Genomic DNA, 19,504 nt, shown 5'->3' on the forward strand with positions numbered 1-19,504 from the left:
GAAATTGTTGTAACTAGCAATATGTGATTTTTGAATTATTTTTAACTAAAAGTGCTATACATAACTATATCTCATCGGAAAGCCCTATAGTCAGATGCAATTTATGTCTGATGTAAAGCTCCGTGCACGTCCATGACCGACACCCATTGTTCCTCAGCGACTAGCAAAGAACTCGTTCTTTAAGCTTCCCTTGTTGCTTAAAAGAAAAAGCTAATTACGAGATTAAATGGTTAGCGCGAGAATGTAGATCGAGGTATTAACTTGATTTGCAGAGTGAAAGTTTGTAAGCTGTATTTTGTATACTACTCTGTTTGCTTTGAGGAGTAATTCAACACACTACGGCGCATACATTGTTGTTGCCGGCTGCCTTTTAAATTGCACTATACGACAGCGACATCCTAATACAGTATTTTTATTCTTTCTGTTCAATGCACTCTTCTGGCGACGCTTTCATTAAAGCTGTTTCTAGTTTCAATGTTTCGAGTTTTCTTTGCGGCTGATGAATTAAAATTGGTAAAAATCCATAAAGCTGCTTCAAGTTCATTTTCTGCAACTTTCATGCTTCAAGAAGCGCTTTTGCTTCAACAGAATTCACCTTTTTTAGTTCACATACTTTTCTAGAGTTATTTACTTCCTTCCTGCAGTTGCGGTGGGTGAACCAGTAACGACATAAACAAGTGACATTGAGACGCTTGTAAATTCGTGTGGTGAAGTGTAAGAGGATCGAATAAAGATAAAGAGGATCGAATTTGGCATGGCCGGTTAAGCATGTCAACGTCAACGAGGCACAGGATGAAAAATTGTAAGTTCTTTCACTCTTAATGCGCGAAAGAATTGCTGACTGATCAGTTCTACTCTTCATTTCTGCCTTTACAATGCAGAAAGCTATGAATCAACCGCTCACTTTCTAATGCCAGTTTAATTCTCTCAGCAACATTAGCACTCATTCATTTCTTCAGCATTTCTTCCAAAAAGTTTGTCTTTTTACGCTCAGAGTGAACTCCGTTTAATATTCACCGGAATCTATGCGTAATAGCTTGAATATTTGATTAGTAGAATTCGCTCTTGTCAGCGCTTCCTTTAAATGTACTTCAAGGATCATGTGTACAGGCGTGTCTTCTACCGTAAATATTCTTATACGATTCGCATACGTATACCTATGCTGTTCCACTCTCATTCAATTTATGCGTAGTTCTATCCAAGTTACGGGCAGCGTGCAGAATTTGGATGTCCTGTAGCGACCATAGAATGTAAAGACCATAGGATGCTAAGATCTCTAATTGGGCTGGACTTGAAGACGCAACGGATGGCACTAGCGAGTAAGAGGCACAGCAGAGAGCTGTAAGACGGAAAGTAAAGGAATTCAGTATCTCGCCGCAGAAAAGATATCCACCTTTATTGAGGATGACGACCTTAATGCTCGAGCAATAAAGAATAATTTCACAGCTATCATAAAGAAGCGCACAGAAAAATTGGGCGGTAGGATGGCTAGAGAAGATACTGGCAAGCTCTCTCAGGAGGCGAAAGATTTTATTTAAAAATGCTAAGCATAAAAACTAACCCCCCCACAAGCCTACAACTGGCACAGCTGTCAAAGCTAATCATTAAGAGCAAGATAATCGACATAGAGAAGTATAAGGCTGAGTGAGTCGATCAAGCTTTAAACAGGTAGTCTCAAAGCAGTGAAGAGGTGATTAGGCGTAGGCACAAATCAGATGTACACGCTAAGAGACCAGGACAGCAATGTCATTAGGAATATAGATAAGTAAAGTAGTCGAAGAGTTCTCTGCAATTCTACACAGTACCCAATACAATCAGGACGTAATGAGGGGAGCAGCAGCGCACATCAGTGGTGCATCCCACTGGTAACTAAGTAGGGAAAAAAGCAAGCCTTAAGAGCAATGCAAATTTCGAAAGCAGCAGGTGTGGATCGGGTAACATCAGATGTGTTGAAGTACAATCGAGTGATTGCGCTAGTAAGAATAGCCACCCTGCATACACAACGCCTCATGACCTCAACCGTACCGGAATCTTAGAAAAACGCTAACATCAATTCAATCCATAAGAAACCGGACGTCAAGGACTTGAAAAATTGCAGACTGATTAGCCTGCTGCCCATTCCCTTCAATAAATTTACTAAGGTTATGGCTAATAGCATCAGGACAATCTTAGACTTCCATCAACCAAATGTCCAGGCAGGATTTTGTAAAGGCTACTCGACAATAGACGAGGTGCACACTACGAATCGGTTGACATAGCAATGCATACAATATAACCAAACTCTATACTTAGATGTGTGAAGGGAGCCAAAAGCCACTGAAACCAAGGTGCATAAGGGAATACTTTTCTTTAATTTGCGATGTTGATCAATGGCAGAATAAGGCTGTGATTAATGTATCGCTTAAACAAAATTGATAATAAAGCAGAAGAAAAGATAACTATGCCGCCAGTGGGATGCGAACCTATGACCTCCGAATTTCGCGTCCGGTGATCTACCAGCGGAGCTACAGCGTCACCCGTTGAACTGCGGCTTTTTGGGGGTATTTATGTTTGAGTGTAACCAAACCGGGAGAGTGTTCACCAGCGCCACCCTCATTCATAGCGGAGGACCTAGTACGTCCTATATTACTGCGACCGGGACGTGTCACGTCATCGAACGGTGAGGGTGGAAGCAGTGCGAGAACCCTCTTATGCTACTGTAGCGTGCAGCGTTGTGCCCGGCTCCGATAGAAGACGACATACCCCAGCACGCTCGGCGGGCGCGCGCAGATCAGAACTCGCAGCGCTTGAGAGTTCGGGAACATGTCTCTTGTACCGATTCCTAATCTACTTTGTGCTCTTTCATGTGCAAGAAATGCATTTTCAGAGGATCCCAGGGCACTGTGGCATTACTTCAACTTCGATGGCTGATTTCTTAGGGAAATCAGTCATCAACAGTCCTGTTGACCATGTTGTTCCGAACCTCACCCTGCTGACCACGACCAGTTATTAACGTTACCGACTACACAAGTACCTGAGCCATGAGCCCATCCTTGCTACAGCAGATTTAGAACATTTAAAATTCGCATGGAACATACGTTCATGCGCTTCAAATCAATGTGAGGTTTCCATGACGCTGTTGAGCTGCGGAATTCTTGGTCTCAATATTAATTTATGCCGCTCTGGATTCACACCGTCCAATCTATGTCCGTCATGCGGGGACGGTAAAACGTTGCATCATTTCTTCTGCTACTGCCGGCGGTTTGCACGGCAGAGAGTTCAGTTTTTGCAAAATCCTCTCGCTCAATTAAGACTGCCGTTTACTTTTTCCGTCCTTCTCTCCTTCGGTGCAGCCGTCAAAGGACATGCCATTAGGAAAGTGTGTGAGCTTCTTCGCAGGTATGTCATTGGAACTGGGAGATTTTTGTGTTAACTTTTCTTTATCTTTACATTTCTTTCAAAAATAATTTATTTAGGATTATTCGTTTAAATTGTATTTATTTCCGCTTTGTTTTCTCGCTTTCCTTTCCCAATTTTCTTTACGATTTCCTCAAGATCTCTGAAAATTCGTTACTTGTATTCACAGATTCCTCTATATATATATCTCAGCCGCTTGAGATAAATCTGGATGAATTTTCTGCTGTTTGGATCTGCAGACAGACAGACAGAAAAACTTTATTGAGCAAGTGAGTTTTAGACCCAGCTGGGTCCCTGGGCCACTTCTCAGTCCCGCACTGCATCAAGTAGGTCATGCCGGGACATGACGACGGCAGCCCGAGTCACCGCAGCAAGCTGCGATGTCGGGTCAGCAGACGTGAGTGGGACCTCCCAGTCCTCCCAGCTCGAGATGGCGTGCTGTCCCCGAGGGGGAGGGTCAGCAGGGCAGCCGAAAAGGATATGGGGGAGTGTGGCGTGGGGGTCACCGCATAGGAAGCATGCAGGGGATGTGCCGCAATAGTGGGATAAAAGCTGAGGGAATGACAGAGAGCGGTTCTGGAGGCGTCTGAAGAGGATCTGTTGGGAGTGCGTAAGAGAGGGGTGGGGAGGAGGGTAAGTCCGACGGTCCAAACGGGGTATTTGTATGGGCTCCGCAAAGGTGTGCGCCCGCTCCCTCGAGAATCCTGGATCGAGACTGTCCTGAGCTCGGCAAATCAGACCTCGGGCATTTTTTTATCGGCAGCCTTGTTACCAGGGTTCCCAGAGTGAGCCGGCACCCACTGAATCTCTACCCTGTGCGGTAAAATTTGGGTAGGAGTGTTCAACAATTGCCAGGCAGGGGCCTGAATCCTGCCCCTGGCAAAGTTGGACAGAGCTGTTTTGGAGTCGCTGAAGATGTATTGGGGCGTCCGAATGTGCAAGGGCTAGGGCGATGGTGGTCTCCTCTGCCTCCTCAGGCGTAGAGCCCGAGGGAAGACGGTGAGTTAGGGCGTCAGGTAGAGTTGGATTGTAGGCAACTGCTACAGCTTCATGCGCTGTACATGCGGCGTCTACCCAAACGGCACCGTGGGCTTGCCCATAATACTTATGGAGGGCATTAGCGCGACCTACGAGGCGAGGGATGTGATATTGGGAATGGACGTTTCAAGGAAGGGGTTTCACAACGAGAGGTAAATTGATGTGTCGAGGGATGTCTATGAGGGTTGACTGGTTAGCGGATATGTTGATGCGAAGGGAGGAGAGTATATGGTGGCCAGTGGCGCTCGTGGCAAGTCTAAGGTACCGTGTCTGAAGGTGCGCGTCAACTAGTTCCTGAATGGTGTAATGCATGCCTAGTGCAAGAAGTTTGGCTGTGCTAGTGCTACGAGGTAGGTTTATGCTGCCTTAGTCGCAAGGCGGATTATTGCGTTGACGCGTTCGGTTTCCGTGCGGTTCAATTTGAGATATGGGGTTGCGTATAGAATGCGGCTAAGCGTAAATGCGTGCACTACTTTCATGTTGTCCGCTTCGTCTAAACCCTTGTTAAGGGAGGACACTCGGCGTAGAAGGTTTGGTTGGTTTATGGGGGTTTAACGTCCCAAAGCGACTCAGGCTATGAGAGACGCCGTAGTGAAGGGCTCTGGAAATTTCGACCACCTGGAGTTCTTTAACGTGCACTCACAGCGCACAGCACACGGGCCTCCAGAATTTTGCCTCCATCGAAATTCGACCGCCACGGCCGGGATCGAACCCGCGTCTTTCGGGCCAGCAGCCGAGTGCCATAACCACTCGGCCACCGCGCGGCGGCTTTCGGCGTAGAAGGTGCAACACGGATTGCGTGGAGGTCTTGAGCCTTTTAAGGGTATGTTCATTTCGTCCAGAATCCTGCAAGTGGAGGCCAAGGATGCGGAGGGCGGGTGTGATGGGGATAGGGGATCCTTTTAAATTGATTTGGATGGGCGAGTTAGCGCTAGATTTTGGCCTAATTAGGAAGAGCGCAGACTTAGATGGGGAACATTCGAGCCCGATGGATGGCGCGTGAGAGGAGATGGTGTCTGCTGCTAACTGAAGAGTTTCCTCAATTTCCCCGTCAGAGCCATGAGTGTTCCATGTGGTAATATCATCAGCGTACAGGGTATGCTTTAGGTGTGGGATGAGAGCCAGTTTCTGAGCTAGGGGGATGAGAGCAACGTTAAAGAAAAGAGGAGAAAGGACCGCCCCTTAAGGGGTTCCGAGCTTTCCGAGTGTATAAGGGGATGTGGCAATCTGATCTATGTGCAGGGAGGCAGTGCGGCCCGAGAGAAACGCGCGAGCGTAATTGTAGGTTTTAGGGCCTACCTGTAGAGCCTGCAGTTCCCGTAAGATGGCATCGTGTCGAATTCTGTCAAATGCCTTGCTGCGGTCAACTGCCAGGATAGCTCTAGTGTGGTGGGGGATGGTATCATCAAGCACGTCATGCGTAATTTGAAGTAGGGCGTCCTGCACAGATAGATGCGAACGTAAGCCGAGCATACTGTGGGGGAAAAGGTGGTTGTCTTCCATGTACGTTGTTAGCCGAGCAAGAATTATGTGCTCTAAGACCTTGCCTAGACAGGATGTAAGATAAATGGGACGGATGTTGTCTAGGGTGATAGGCTTGTGGGGTTTTGGAATAAAAATAATTTTTCCATGCTTCCACGAGGCAGCGAGAGTACCTGCGTCCCAACATTCGTTAAAGTAGTTGACTAAGTCAGAGATGGAATCATCATCAAGATTTCTGATAGCTGCATTGGTAATTTGATCATCTCCGGGAGCGGTATTCCGTTATTTCAATAGGGCGGCGCGAAATTCTGATTCTGTAATACGGACGTCTAGCTCTGGCTGAGGTGAGCCTGCATAATCAGGATACTTGCAAGGGAGACCGGGGGTTGTATAGGTGCATTTCACCTGGGCGAAGAAGGCGTCGGTGTCCTGTCGATGGTTGTGAGCGAGGCGGCGAATGCTAAGGCGCGTCTGAGATTTGGATTGCGTGGGGTATAGCATGTGCCGTAACAGATGCCAAGCGCGAGTTGTGGAGAGATTGCCGCGGAGACCGTCACAAACCTGAGCCCAGTTAGCTTTGCAAAGAATGGCACTACATTGTATTATTTGAGATTGAATCTGGGGAAGTTTGAGTTTTAGTCTCCTATTGTGCTTCTGAGTCTTCCACCTTTGCGTTGTGTTGTCCTGTGCTTGGAGGAGGTGGGCGAGCTTGCTGTCAAAACAGGGGTGTCTGGCGTAGAGTCGAGCGTTTGAGTGTGTTGGCGAATGTCTTTTTGCAACTGAATAATCCAGGTGTCTAGGTCGAAGGGGGCCTGTGTTGGCGGTGCTTGTCTAAATTTGCGGAGCGCGTCCCAATCAGTGTGCTTAACGGTAAATTTGCGCTGAGATCGGCGATAGTTTAGCGTTATTCGAACTAGGCGATGATCGCTGCCTAGTGTGGAAAGCATTCTTTCCCACCGCAGGTGGTCCAAGTTTCTACCAAGCGTGAGGTCTAGGCTAGTATCGGCAGTAACACTGTTACCAATCCGCGTAGGTAAGTAGAAATCATTAAAGATGGTCAGGTGGAGCGCCAGCGTCTCATTGTATAAAACTGTGCCTCTGTGGTTGGTGCGCCGATAGCCCCAGTCCACGTGAGCGCAATTAAAATCTCCGGCATTAAGTAGGGGGTTTGTTCCGGCCAACTGGGTTTGCGGATTTGAAAAGTGAGGGTAGTAAGTTTATTGGCTGACGTGGGAGAAGGTAGCAGTTAAAAAAGAACAGGCTTGATTTTGCAGGGGTGGGCAGTAAGACTTCAATAAGGCTGTTAGCGATAGGGGAGGTAATTACGTGCTCCACGTAATGCAAGGATTTACTGACATATGTGACCACCCGAGGAATATCAGTGGGGTCTGCGGTGATAAAACTGCAAACATTGGTGCCCTGAATGGCGATAATGTCTGGTGGGGATGACGAACTTGCGATAATTTGCTGCAGAGGATCGCGCTTTCGCCGAAAGCCCCTACAATTCCTCTGAAAAATCTGTAAAGAATTAAGGCCCGTCGGAGGAGCCATGTTGTTGGGTAGTGAGGGGAAGGAGGGATGTGGAGAGTGGGACTGTGGGAGGATAGTCCGTTGAGAGTCCAGGAGTGAGGCGAGTTAAGCGCTCCTCTACCTTGGTCATGATGCTACATATGACACTATCCATTAGACGGGTAATGGTAGATTCAATCATAAGCTGGCACTGCGCAGTGAGCTGCGCAGTAATGCGCTCTGTGAGCCTGGCTTCCAAGTTTTGGGCGAAGGCCTGAAATTTCGCGTCTAGATCTATTGGTCCGACTGGGCTCTCATCAGGCCTTCTTTTTTTAGGGGGAGGTTGGACGGGTTGGGCGGGTTGGGTGGGTGAAGGAGAGAGGGTGGTGGATGGGGAGATACAGCAGAGGTGGTGGTAGAGAGGGCTGCCTTGAGCTGCTTTGCCTCCTCTCGCAGAGCCTGGCCAATCCCCCACCATGGGTATGTGCCATCGCTTTTGAGGCAACAACAACAACTCGGATCTCGGCGCTGCGCCTTCCCGGCTTACCGGCAGCTCCGCTCCCTCTTGGCTGAACGAGTTCTCTTAATAAATGTGTGGACACCAGACACCGGCTTGGGGCTGAAATGCTTTCTCCACAAACTCGTGACTCCGGACTTCGAGCTGCCCTCTCTGTTCCCGGCCTGCGCCTGCATCAGCCTACGCCTCCCGCTGCTCGGACCTCGAGACCCCGGCTGCCTTCGACGCCTGCCACAGATCCTGTAAGCGATGGCAGCGGCTTCCTCCGCTGCCTCGTCACTTCTGTCGTGCCTGCATGCCGCCGCATAAGTACCCCGTCTCCGCGCTCCAGGTGCCCGAATCCTGGCCCTCGGACTCTGAACTCTGGTTCCTGACCGTCGTGTCCAAGTTTCGACTTCGCGGCCATATGTCCCAGAAGGGTATGTACGATCATGTCATTGGTGCTCTCCCTCCTGTCACGGCTGCGACCGTCCGAGACATTCTGCTCTCCCCGCCCGCTGGTCACCCATACGGCCATACTACGAGCTGTGCTCATTTTGAGCACTTCTCAATCGGAGCAACGTCGCCTGCAACACCTGCTTGAGACGGAAGAACTCAGCGCTCGCCAGCACACCGAGCTCCTGCGTCGTATGATGCACCTTACTGCTAACCATTCTCCGTCTGTCGACGCACCGCTGCTGCGGGAGCTGTTCCTGCAACGCCTTCCTGAGCGTGTGCGCGCGATTCTTAGCGTGTTGACAGCAGACATCGCCTCACTGGCCCAAATGGCTGACCAGCTCATGGACGTCTGGCCTGCGGTTCACTGTCCCTCCGCTCCTGTCACATCTGCGTGATCAGCCACCGGTGACCGCTTATACCGGCTTCTCGCCCCATCGCAGCGCTGAGCCGCGAGATCGACAAGCTGCCTTCCGACCGTACTTTCCTGCAGGCCCATCGCGCTGGCGCCTCATCCCAGTCTCGGCACTACGCGGTACTCCGCAGGGAAGACCGTTCGCCCTGGTCTCATCACCACCGCTCGTCCCACGCGCACTACGATTCCCGCGCTCGTCACTGCTCACAGACCTGCAATTTCTCAAGCAACCACCGTGCTTGGGATGTGCAGCTGTCCACGCGGCCCTGAACGTCCTCTTTATGGGCGGAAAAATGGCATGCCAGAAGTCTTACACTGCTCCGACTTCAATGCGCTTCCGATCTCGCTGTCAGCCTCAGGTGCCACCGCCACCGTTGCACACAACTCCGGCACCCGTTCAGTCTCTCCTACCGGCTGCCCTCTCACCATCCTACACCCTGCCACCACCTGCGACGCGTTCGTATTCCGTCGCTCTCACTGTGGAGGAGCCGCACGACCCACCTTCTTCTGCTTCGAGCTCCTGTGCCGAACCAACTGCACCCATTCAGTCTCACTCAACACACGGTCAGTGTCTTCGCACAGCCTATGAGCCGTCCTCGCATACCTACTCAGTGGCGGCGACAGTCTTGTCTTCTCTTCCGCCTTGCACCATCGGCTCCCTTTCACCGGTACCGAATGTTCCGGGCTGCGAAGATGGTGCGGCTTCAGCAGCATCCTCTGTGCTTTCCGCAACGACTACGCTGCCCGCCGTCGCCATTACTAGCCTCGCCTGACCTGTCCGTCACTATCAGAAGCATGCACTGCAGTGCACCCATCTGGGCCACACTTTCCCGATCGCTATCTTCCGGAAACCCATCACATTCCGCGGCCGGCCCACTACAGGCTGCTTTCGCAGTGTTATTGTCGCACCGGCATTTCACCTGCCTACAACACACTTTCAGATATCCTTTGTCGCCGCTGTGGCTCTTCTGCCCCGACGTCCAGTGCGTTAGCATTTGCCCTCACCGCCTCTTCCTCGGCCACCACGATTCAGTCTTGGCCGACCACCCGAAGCCTGATGCCTTTACCGACAGCACCACCCGGCCTCGTTTTCGCTTCACCGACGGCCTTTCCCTGACGTCGCCGTTCAACCCTGCATACCATCTCGCGGTCCCACTACCATATCGCTCGTCCCTCTTCCGACTTCCTCGCTAGAGGGGGGCCCTGTAGAGTGCAGCGTTGTGCCCGGCTCCAGAAGATATACCCCAGCACGCTCGGCGGGCAGGCGCAGATCATAACCCCACGGCTATGCGATCATATCTCGGCGCTGCGCCTTGTCAGCCTGCCGGCGGCTCCGCTTCCTCCTGGCTGAACGAGTCCTCTTAATAAATGTGTGGACACCAGACACCTTCGGCTTGTGTCTGGGATGCTCCCTCCACACTACCTATGGCATCAAGACTACCAGAACCGAGACCCTCGTTAAGCTATTTTACAGAACAGAGAAGAGATAATGAGGGGCTAGTTTCAAGTACTTATGAAGGAAGCCAAAAGCCACCGAAACCAAGGTGCATAGGGGAATGTTTTCTTCTCTATTTGGGGTGTTGATCAATTGGATAATTATACTGTGATTAATCTGAGGCTTGAAGACAATTGATAATAAAGCAGAAAAAAACAACCATGCCACCATGAAAAATGTCCTTTGTGAAGGCGGACACAACCAAAAACACGCTCTATCCGCTGGGGCTTTTCCCGAATCGCTCAAGCTTCTCATGTAGTGCGACATGCTGCCTCGTCGGCTACGTTTCCTCGCAAGTGCTGCCGTTCACATTAGACACCCTAGATAGTTTTATGTCATGTTCGGCTTGATAGAGCGCATTCTTAATTAGCCGTTGGGCAAATGTGACCACCTACTCCGCAACATACTAAGCCCTATAAAAGCAGCTGTAAGGCCGAGGCTCGCTCTCTCTCCCCTAATGCTCTACAAGCATGAAGATGTACTCGTCTAATAAATTTTCAGTTAGCTTTTGTTCGCTACTGGTTCAAGTACACAACAGTTTACAGTCCTCAAAAATCGCGAAAAACGAGCCACGGACAGCAGCAGACGGCAAACACCGTGATTACACACATAGGCGGCGCTGGCGGACGCCGGAGCCGGAAACCGCCTCTCGAGTCTGCCGGTGTATCGTCTGCGGCGCCCTCTGCTGGAGTGCGTGGTCCTATTTCGTACGCTTGCCACTGCGCTTGAGAACTAATTTTTTCAGCTAATACGGTCTAGGCTATATAGTTTTAACTGCTGTATTAGGATGCAAGTACAGTCGGTGGTAATAATTTCAAATCTTCATTCTTGCATACCAGTTTCGCCGTTCCAGCAGGTGCTTATTCACCATTGTCAGTTGGCGCTGGAGCACACGCTCCCAATGGTAAATTACTAGTCCTATCGCACGTACTCAGCGCCCGCATTACCTCCCCTGCAACCTCCTCTCCCATCTCAACCATAGTTCTGGGATACTTGGGCGGCTCCAGTTCAGGCTGCATAACGCTATGGCCGCTTTTGGTGGTTCACACCACCCACGTGCTGAGCCACTGAACTAGCTCCCCGAACACGTAAAATATAGCCCCTTGGGCCTGCGACATTTAATAAAGATTTCCTCTCTATCTTTCTCTCTCTCTCTCACTCACCTTAGGCAACGTGCGTTCCCTCGAGCGGATGACTGACAGGTTTAGTTTATGGGGGTTTAACGTTCCAAAGCGACTCAGGCTTTGAGAGACGCCGTAGTGAAGGCCTCCGGAAATTTCGACCACCTGGGGTTCTTTAACGTGCACATACATCGCACAGTACACGGGCCTCTAGAATTTCGCCTCCATCGAAATTCGACCGCCGCGGCCGGGATAGAACCCGCGTCTTTCGGGCCAGCAGCTGAGCGCCGTAACCACTCAGTCACCGCGGCAGCTACCCGATGACTGGTAAGGACCAGGGAGATCGTTACTCTGAACAGCTTCGAGCTTTCTGACGACGACCGCACTAGCTGCTTCCCTTCCCTATTACAAAGTAAAATGTTTCAACTTTTCGGTGGGAAGAGACAATTTTAAACATTATGTCTCACATTATAACTCCGCCGTTAGCCGCAACTACTATTATTTCAACTAGCGAAAAGGAAATGTTCTCGCGAGCGTTTGTAGCCTCTCTCACCGCGGGCGAGAGCGCTTCATGCTAGAGCCGAGGACGTCTGTTCAATCCTAGCCACGGCGGCTGCATTTCGATGGAAGCCAAATGCAAGATGAATGTGTTCTGTGCCTTGACAGTGCACGTTTAAGATCCGAGGAGCTCAAAATTACTCCGGCGCCCTCCACTATAGCGTCATATTTCCTCTCCCTTCTTTCACTCCAATTTCATCGCTTCCCTCAAGGAGCGGTTGAGGTGTCCACCGAGACGTGCGACAGTTACTACACCTTCCATTTATTAGAGGCAATTTTTGATTCTAACGGTTACAATTCACCATCATTCTGAAATTTGTCGCCTACTTCCCCAACGGACACATTTATTTTTCGAAAATAGTACCAAAATGGTAGTTTAGTACACGTGCTTCTATCTGTCGGGAAAAAAATTGCTTTGGACAAGCTCTACTAGGAACATCTATTAGGAGTGCTATATAGTACAAGCTGGACTCGTCAGGAGCCAGAAAAAAACAGTCGGCTTATGACGATCCTGGTTCGTTCCAGTCCGCTTGGGTGTTAAAAGTCAATTTTTTTGCTTTGCTTTGAGTTTATGCAGTTTAACGTCCCAAAGCGACTCTGGCTATGAAGGACGCCATAGAGGAGGGCGTCGAATAATTTCCATCACCTGGTGTTCTTTAACGGGCGTCGACACTGCACAGTGCACGGGTTTCGAGCATTTTGCCTCAATCGAACTGCACTCGCCGCTGCCGGGTTAGAGCTCGCATCTTCCCAGTTAGCAGCCTAACACACATAATAACCACTGGGCCACCGCGACTCGAGATTAAGTTGATGATGCAATCAGCGGTACGCGTATCAAGCGTATGAAGCAAATAGCAAGAATTGTTCCTTTTTGCTTATGCGGTTGCAGTTGTAATGGATAACGCGATACAGTGCAAATCATACTATGGTATATGGCCACTATTTGCGTGACCCTCGATAACATCAGTCATTAGATTGTTTTGACAGAACCGCACTCGAAAATAAGGTCGCTAGCACAAGATTAGCGTGAACGTAGCTTTTACATTCAAGAAACAATATACAACAACGGAATGAATAAACATCGACAACAACGGGACCTTCCTCCGTTAGTTCCTGACTACTACACACACGTGCAGATGCCCACACGCACATTTAAAAACTAAAACCAACGCGGTGAAAGCCAAGCGATAATGAACGAGGACTGCGTTGCTCCTACTATAGAGTTTATCAATATTACCTAGACGGAAATGTGGCGCTGCATATGTTTGTAGCGCCCCTCGCGACGAGCTCTGGCCACAGGCCAGAACTCGCCCGTGCGTGGTGACGGTCAAGAAAGAACATGGCACTAGGCCACCGCAGTGCAAGCAGCGAAATAAAAAAAAGCGTGTTCGACAGCCAACACTGTCGAAGGTAGTTCTTCCTCGCTTTAGTCCGATAAGTTCATCTCCCAAGGTGAAACGTAGGAATGCCGGGAAGTCGAGGTTTCGTGTTTGGCTTGGCTATCGCTGGGCATAAAACGCATATTCAGCCATAACAAAACAACTACTCTCAAAAAATGCTTCTAAGAAATGCTCTGAAAGCTTCCATTCCAGCCTAACAACGAACTTTTTACTTGCATGAAATTTATTGAAGTGAAAAACACAGTATCTCATTAAATGAACCGGCGCGCATAGGAGAGCAACGCGGTGCAGCTACGGATTTCGGTGCATAATTCGGGTTTTCGTCCCAACACAAGCCAAGACAAAGACGAAAGCCCACATTGGTTGCACTTCTACGGTATATGGTGTGCTTCTTGAGACACTCGCATAAACGATAAAGAAAGGCTTAAGCTGTGGCGGACTTCTACATTACACGGTAATTACTGTGATTCTTCAGAAGATCTACAAACTACGTAGTGCGCGTGCTGGCTTGTGTTATGTATAGCATCGCGATAATCTATGTCAGAATTAGTCTTCTCTTTTATTACAAGTAGACTATACCCCGAGAACACTCTGCGATTCAGAGGTGACAGCCTAAAGCTGCCGGTCGGGGTTGGTCTCGCCAGTGCTCCCACGTACCGCAGAACACCAAAACATACTGACATGACAGTGCACTCATCGAGAAGCTATTTCCCAGCTTATGCAAAGCTGCCTTCCAGGAACAAAATCTAATATCATTTCTACCCGGACTGTTATCTAGTATCCTTCCAAACGAACAAAAATATATTTTTTCTCTATTTATTTTGTCTTTCTTAAACAGTTAGCCTACCTAATAGATCTCCCACTCAGAAAAACTATTGACGAAGAATACGTTCTGACAGACTAGAAAACCACGGATCGTTTAAAAGTATCTTAAAAAGGCGCCTGCTGTCAACCAATTTGAAGATTACATTAATAACGCTACATTCTTGACATGGAGGTATTCCTGGTTTCATAATGAGGCTGTTAATTTTTCCGACCATATGTTTTTTTTTATCAAAGCGAGGTTCTCGGATCTGGTAGATTTGGCGCCATAGCTGAGGCAAGAAGTTACCGGCCAGCTGTCGCAGTCTAATTTCGACAGCACTTCAGGTGGTACCTGCGATGCTAAAAAATACTCAGCGTTTTTCGCCATTGTTAAAAATGGCACTAGTTCAAACAGCTCAAGACAAGCCAGAAAACATCGAATTCCTTCATGCAGCTTAGCGAAAGCCAGGAATTTCGGTAAAAAAGGAACCATTTTCGGCTTCTCCTCTTGGTCAAGAACGACTCGATTATAAGTAAGTCTGCATTCTGATAGGGCCACCGTGTTTACTTGAGCTATTCCTTCCCCTTTGTACTATAGCCACATATACAACGCCCGTGCACACCCAAGAAAATACGACCTTGCTAGTCAAGCACCATAAAGGCACCATTTCCACACTGCTCAAATGTAAGCAAGACCACGACGTGTACACCGGAAACGTGCTCTACCCCAACCTGCCACGGAGCAGTGCGTCTCGTTCGGCCGGGTCATTAGCGCGTTACGAACTTCCTCTGTCTCTAGCAGTGAAATTTAGGACCCTCAGAGCTCGACTTTTGAATCTCAGAGCTCGCACTGCTGGGCTTTAAGAAACTGCTATACCACCTGAAACTTCGTCGTCGCTGAGTAAACAAGCTTGGCGGCGTAGTTTCGCCTGTCTCGATTAAATTTTCGCGCGACATAGCACTTTCCTGTGTGTGCTTGACTTAATGAAGAAACCCTCACCGGCACCAAATCAGCTAACTTTGCTGGCCACACAACGGCTCTATATTAAAGTGCGCGTTTATTATCAAGACCAGGAAAGGTAAGCCGGAAGTAAACCTTTCGCGTCGAGACAAGGAGGTGCTCCGTCCTTATTATACGCACCCCTCGCATAACACGACTTGACGTCCGTGCGAGCGAGGGATACTAGGCCCTACCGAACGCACTGCAAGCGTAAAGACGCAGTTGTTTTCAGCGGAAAAAACGCTTGGGCAGTGTCGCGGCGTACACATTTGCATGCATAATATAACGATAAAATGCGATAGCAATTATGGACTTTTCGCGGGGTTTGGAACAAGAAGAAACGAAGACAGGAAAGATAAATTCTCTGGAATTGTTTAAGAAGGTGGGCTGCTTTTGTCGAGGCTTGTCAAAGATATCTAATTAACGCTAAAACCGTCCTAGTTTTTTTGCACGTAAGGTTGGACGTTATGGTTCGTTCTGCGAACATGTCTTGTTGTATTCTATCCTCAAAGCGCCGCGCCGCATACCTCTGGCAATAATGCCGTTCGTGACTGCAAAAGCGCCTGTGTGGCGATATTCCGGTCAACGCTGAAGAACCTCCTATGGCTAAAATTTATCCAGAGGCCTCCAGTATTGTCGCGTGCTTCATGGCTGCTGCCGGCGCTTTGGCTCGTGGCGATGAGCAAACAGTTAAAAACCTGCTTTTCGCAGAAGGTCAAATTTCTTCACTTAAAAAGAACTGCTTTGAACTTTCGCCTGGAGTCGTTAACTTCTAAGCTCTTACCATTGGTTGGAAGATCAATAAATGATATTCTTGCAGAAATTTCAACGTTACCCGCTGTATCCTCGACCAAGGCGCTCTCCTAAGCCTACCAGCCGACCCGATGAGGCGACTGAAACGTAGGCAAGTCGGGGTAAAATGGCACGGCTGCTGGTTTTCTCTTAAATAGTCACTTTTAAAATAGACGAAGTCAATATCCTAAATGAACACCAGTTCAAGTTTTTGCGATTCTCATCGAGCTATTACACTAAATCGAACAATTCGTATCGAGGCAAAAAAAGAAAACTACAGGGGGCACTTAAGTCTGCTTACGTGCTATGAATGCGAAAGCATTGTACACTGCTCTTGTTTCCGTTAGAGCGTTTGTGGTTTGTGCGTTTGTGTAACTTGGGTTCCTGTTGGTCACCAAGCCATAAATCATTAATGCTCATTTACGCACAAATGGTCATTCTCTACATAACATTCATAGATGGTGGCGAGTCCTCACACCACTACCAGTGCAGTGGCGCAGCGGTTAGGCGATGCTCCACTGCATTGACAGGTGGCTGTTCCTACCACAGCTACCCGAAGCAATCTACGGTACCATTCCTGAGCAGCTTCTCCCGCCGCTTGCTCGCGGCTATTCCTAGCTTATTCGAACTTACCCGAGTTACTGTAGAGTAACTCGGCTGAGCTTGGTTAAGTTAATACTTTCTGTTAACACTTCTTTCACATATCATTGCAACACTTCAGTACAACTTCTTCAAAACACTTTCTGCACACACTTTTTGTGGGCGCTACGCACGAGCCAAGTAATGCTTACGCATTAACAGACCACTACAAAACGACTTACGTCAAAGTCGGAGAGTCGCAAATTCTCAGCCGCACGCAGTTAGTGATGGCGCCATAACAATTCAGGCTTTTAGCGAAAGGCGTGACAATGTATTACTACTAGTTCATCAGCAAACGCATACTGAGAAATAAACGTCAACCTAAATACTTTCATTCACTAATCGGGCCGCATTCTTCAGAGCGGCGCTGTAAGACCCAGTACTTGAGTATTACCACATTACCACAGTCCTTGATACCACAGCTTTGGTAACATTTCGTCGTACGTGTGTACCAATACATTTCCCTGAATCTTCATTCACTGTGACGCTTTCGCAGGAAAGAGCCAGTGACGGCTCGAAAATCAACGTAAGCAAAATACCTTAATTCCTTGGCACAGGCGCACACACCAAAGCTTACCATGCAATTTCTTCAGCCCCATTCCTGCGCTGCTTTTATGGGATTGTATTTGCAGTTCCTTGAATTCCGCAAGCTACCTTTATATTTCGTCTTCACATACACTGCGGCTTCTACTTAGAAAAAATGCTGATGCGCAAATTTGGCAACATTTGCCAAGTGTGCTTCCGGTTGTTGTTTATTCAACGATGAATGATGTCGTTCTTAAAACGCACTGGTTCCCGCCCTCCGCTCCACATGCTTTCTCACGGATCGGTATCAGATGGAATGATCCGAACAACGAATCGAGTCTTGCAACACCGTTGTCGTATTTAAGCGCAGCGATTTCATTCCTAGAAACCGAGTATGGACAGTGGCTCCTTGTTATTGCGAAACAGAACGATTCGCTGCGAGAAGTGTGAACATCTCCTCCGCTTATTCTTGTTATCGTACATGCTGCTCTGAAGTATTCGAAAATTTAACGCCTTTTTCTAAATTCTTCTATTTAATACACATAGTCAAAGATGAACCGTACTGTCTTTTCCGCTCACGTATGGTTCGGAATTACTAGTATATCGATGCCTCTACCAGCCCCTGACAACTTTAATTTTCGTCAGGTTAGTGTTAATCATTTTTGCCGGGGCAATCAGTGAATGAAGACAGTACTCACTGCTCATTGATTAATGTTATTAGCATACTTATGGGCCGCGAAGCAGCCTTGCTTGAACTGCTTGCTTTGTTTTTCTTTGTACCCTTTATAGGTGTAATTTACTTTTAGCTACACTGCACCAGAAACACTGCAGTGCAGAGGTAGTATCGATTCTCCTAACTCGTTAAAGTTCTGTGGCGCGTCGCATTATACAAGGGCCTGTTGCATTGGATCCATGCTAACTAAAATCCTTTAGTAACTAATTTTAGGAGCTCTGGCTCGATCCATCACACAGCTTGCTCCTTGTGCTCGAGAATCCAGTGCTTTTATTCTATTTTTTTTCTCCTCGACACAGCGTGAGTGTACTCGTGGATCGATAGAATGCATATTGTCCGTGCTTGCTTGGGCACGGCACACGCTCTCTAAAAGCAACCGATTAAATCAGCAGCATGCCGTGAGTGCTTAATAATTAAGTGCAATCCTACTAAGCTCAATGTCCTAACTTAATGTCGGCTAGTATTCGCCTTGTTTTTTTTTTTTTTCAAAGTATATTTCTGGTGGGAGTTTGCTTGGGCAGGTTGGTAATTCATTCTAGCATGTGAAGCATAGTGCGGGAAGACCGAATGACGATGACGAGACAGGACAAGCACTAGCTTTCAACACAGTGGTTTTACGCAACTGATACAGCCTACGGAATAAGATGAGAAAAGCATAACACAGTGCAACATGCCTTCATGCCATGAACTCGAGAACTTTCCCTGATAATGCCACATACGGCCTGCTGACGCACTAATATCCTGAACGCTTCCTTGATCACTGTAGTCAGGTCGCTGCGGTGCTAATGCAAAATATTCAGCAAGGGATGGCAAGGTGGTTTTGAATCACATTTTTTACAATGGGCTGCCAGATGGCAATCTGTGGCGATGTTGCCCACTTTATTGTTGTGCGCTTGGAGGCGCACATTCAAACACCTGCCCGTCAGCCCTATCTACTACCTTCCAAATAAAAGTATAATTTTGTAAACCACCCCTTCTCTGCAAGGCACGTATTCATCTCTGTGATTAGTTCTGCACAGAGGTTTACGCCTTGGTTCTTCCAGCGCTATGCTTCCCGAGTTATATTTCAGGCTGCATTAGAGCGCATCTTAAAAGCTGATATCAAAGGATTACTGTTGAAGGGCATCACAAGGTACCTGAAAGTTGTTAGGCCCAATGAAAATGAACAATTCAAGCCTTATCGGGCCGTAATTATTGGCACCGCTTGCTGCAAAATTTAAGGTATCGGATTTTGCAGTTTCCCCGCTGTCTGTAGAACTCTAATAACATAGTAAAAGCAGAAAAGAGCGCCAAACCTAGAATGCCCCTCACTGCCGTGCTAAGTGCGTAGAAAAAGCAGGAAGCTTGCTAACGTCGCACAGCATAGAAGTGGATGTATACTACAAACCTTTTTTTTTTTGTTCCATTGAATCTCCATTATGCCCCTGTTTGTATTTTGTTGTGTGGTGTGCATATTTTTGCCCAAGAAGGAATTAAACCCTTCTCATTTACCGCACTTTTGTTTACATATCTTCGAGATATTTATTTTGCAATTCTTGTTTAAAAATCATTGCGGACTATCATGCGCTTCTGCAAAGCAGAAAAAAAAAGAGACGCGTTTTTCAGAGACTTTTGCGAGGAGTGAGCAGACAAAAAATTAGACGCT

This window comes from Amblyomma americanum, chromosome 3 (assembly GCF_052857255.1).
Source record: "Amblyomma americanum isolate KBUSLIRL-KWMA chromosome 3, ASM5285725v1, whole genome shotgun sequence".
NCBI lineage: Eukaryota > Metazoa > Arthropoda > Arachnida > Ixodida > Ixodidae > Amblyomma > Amblyomma americanum.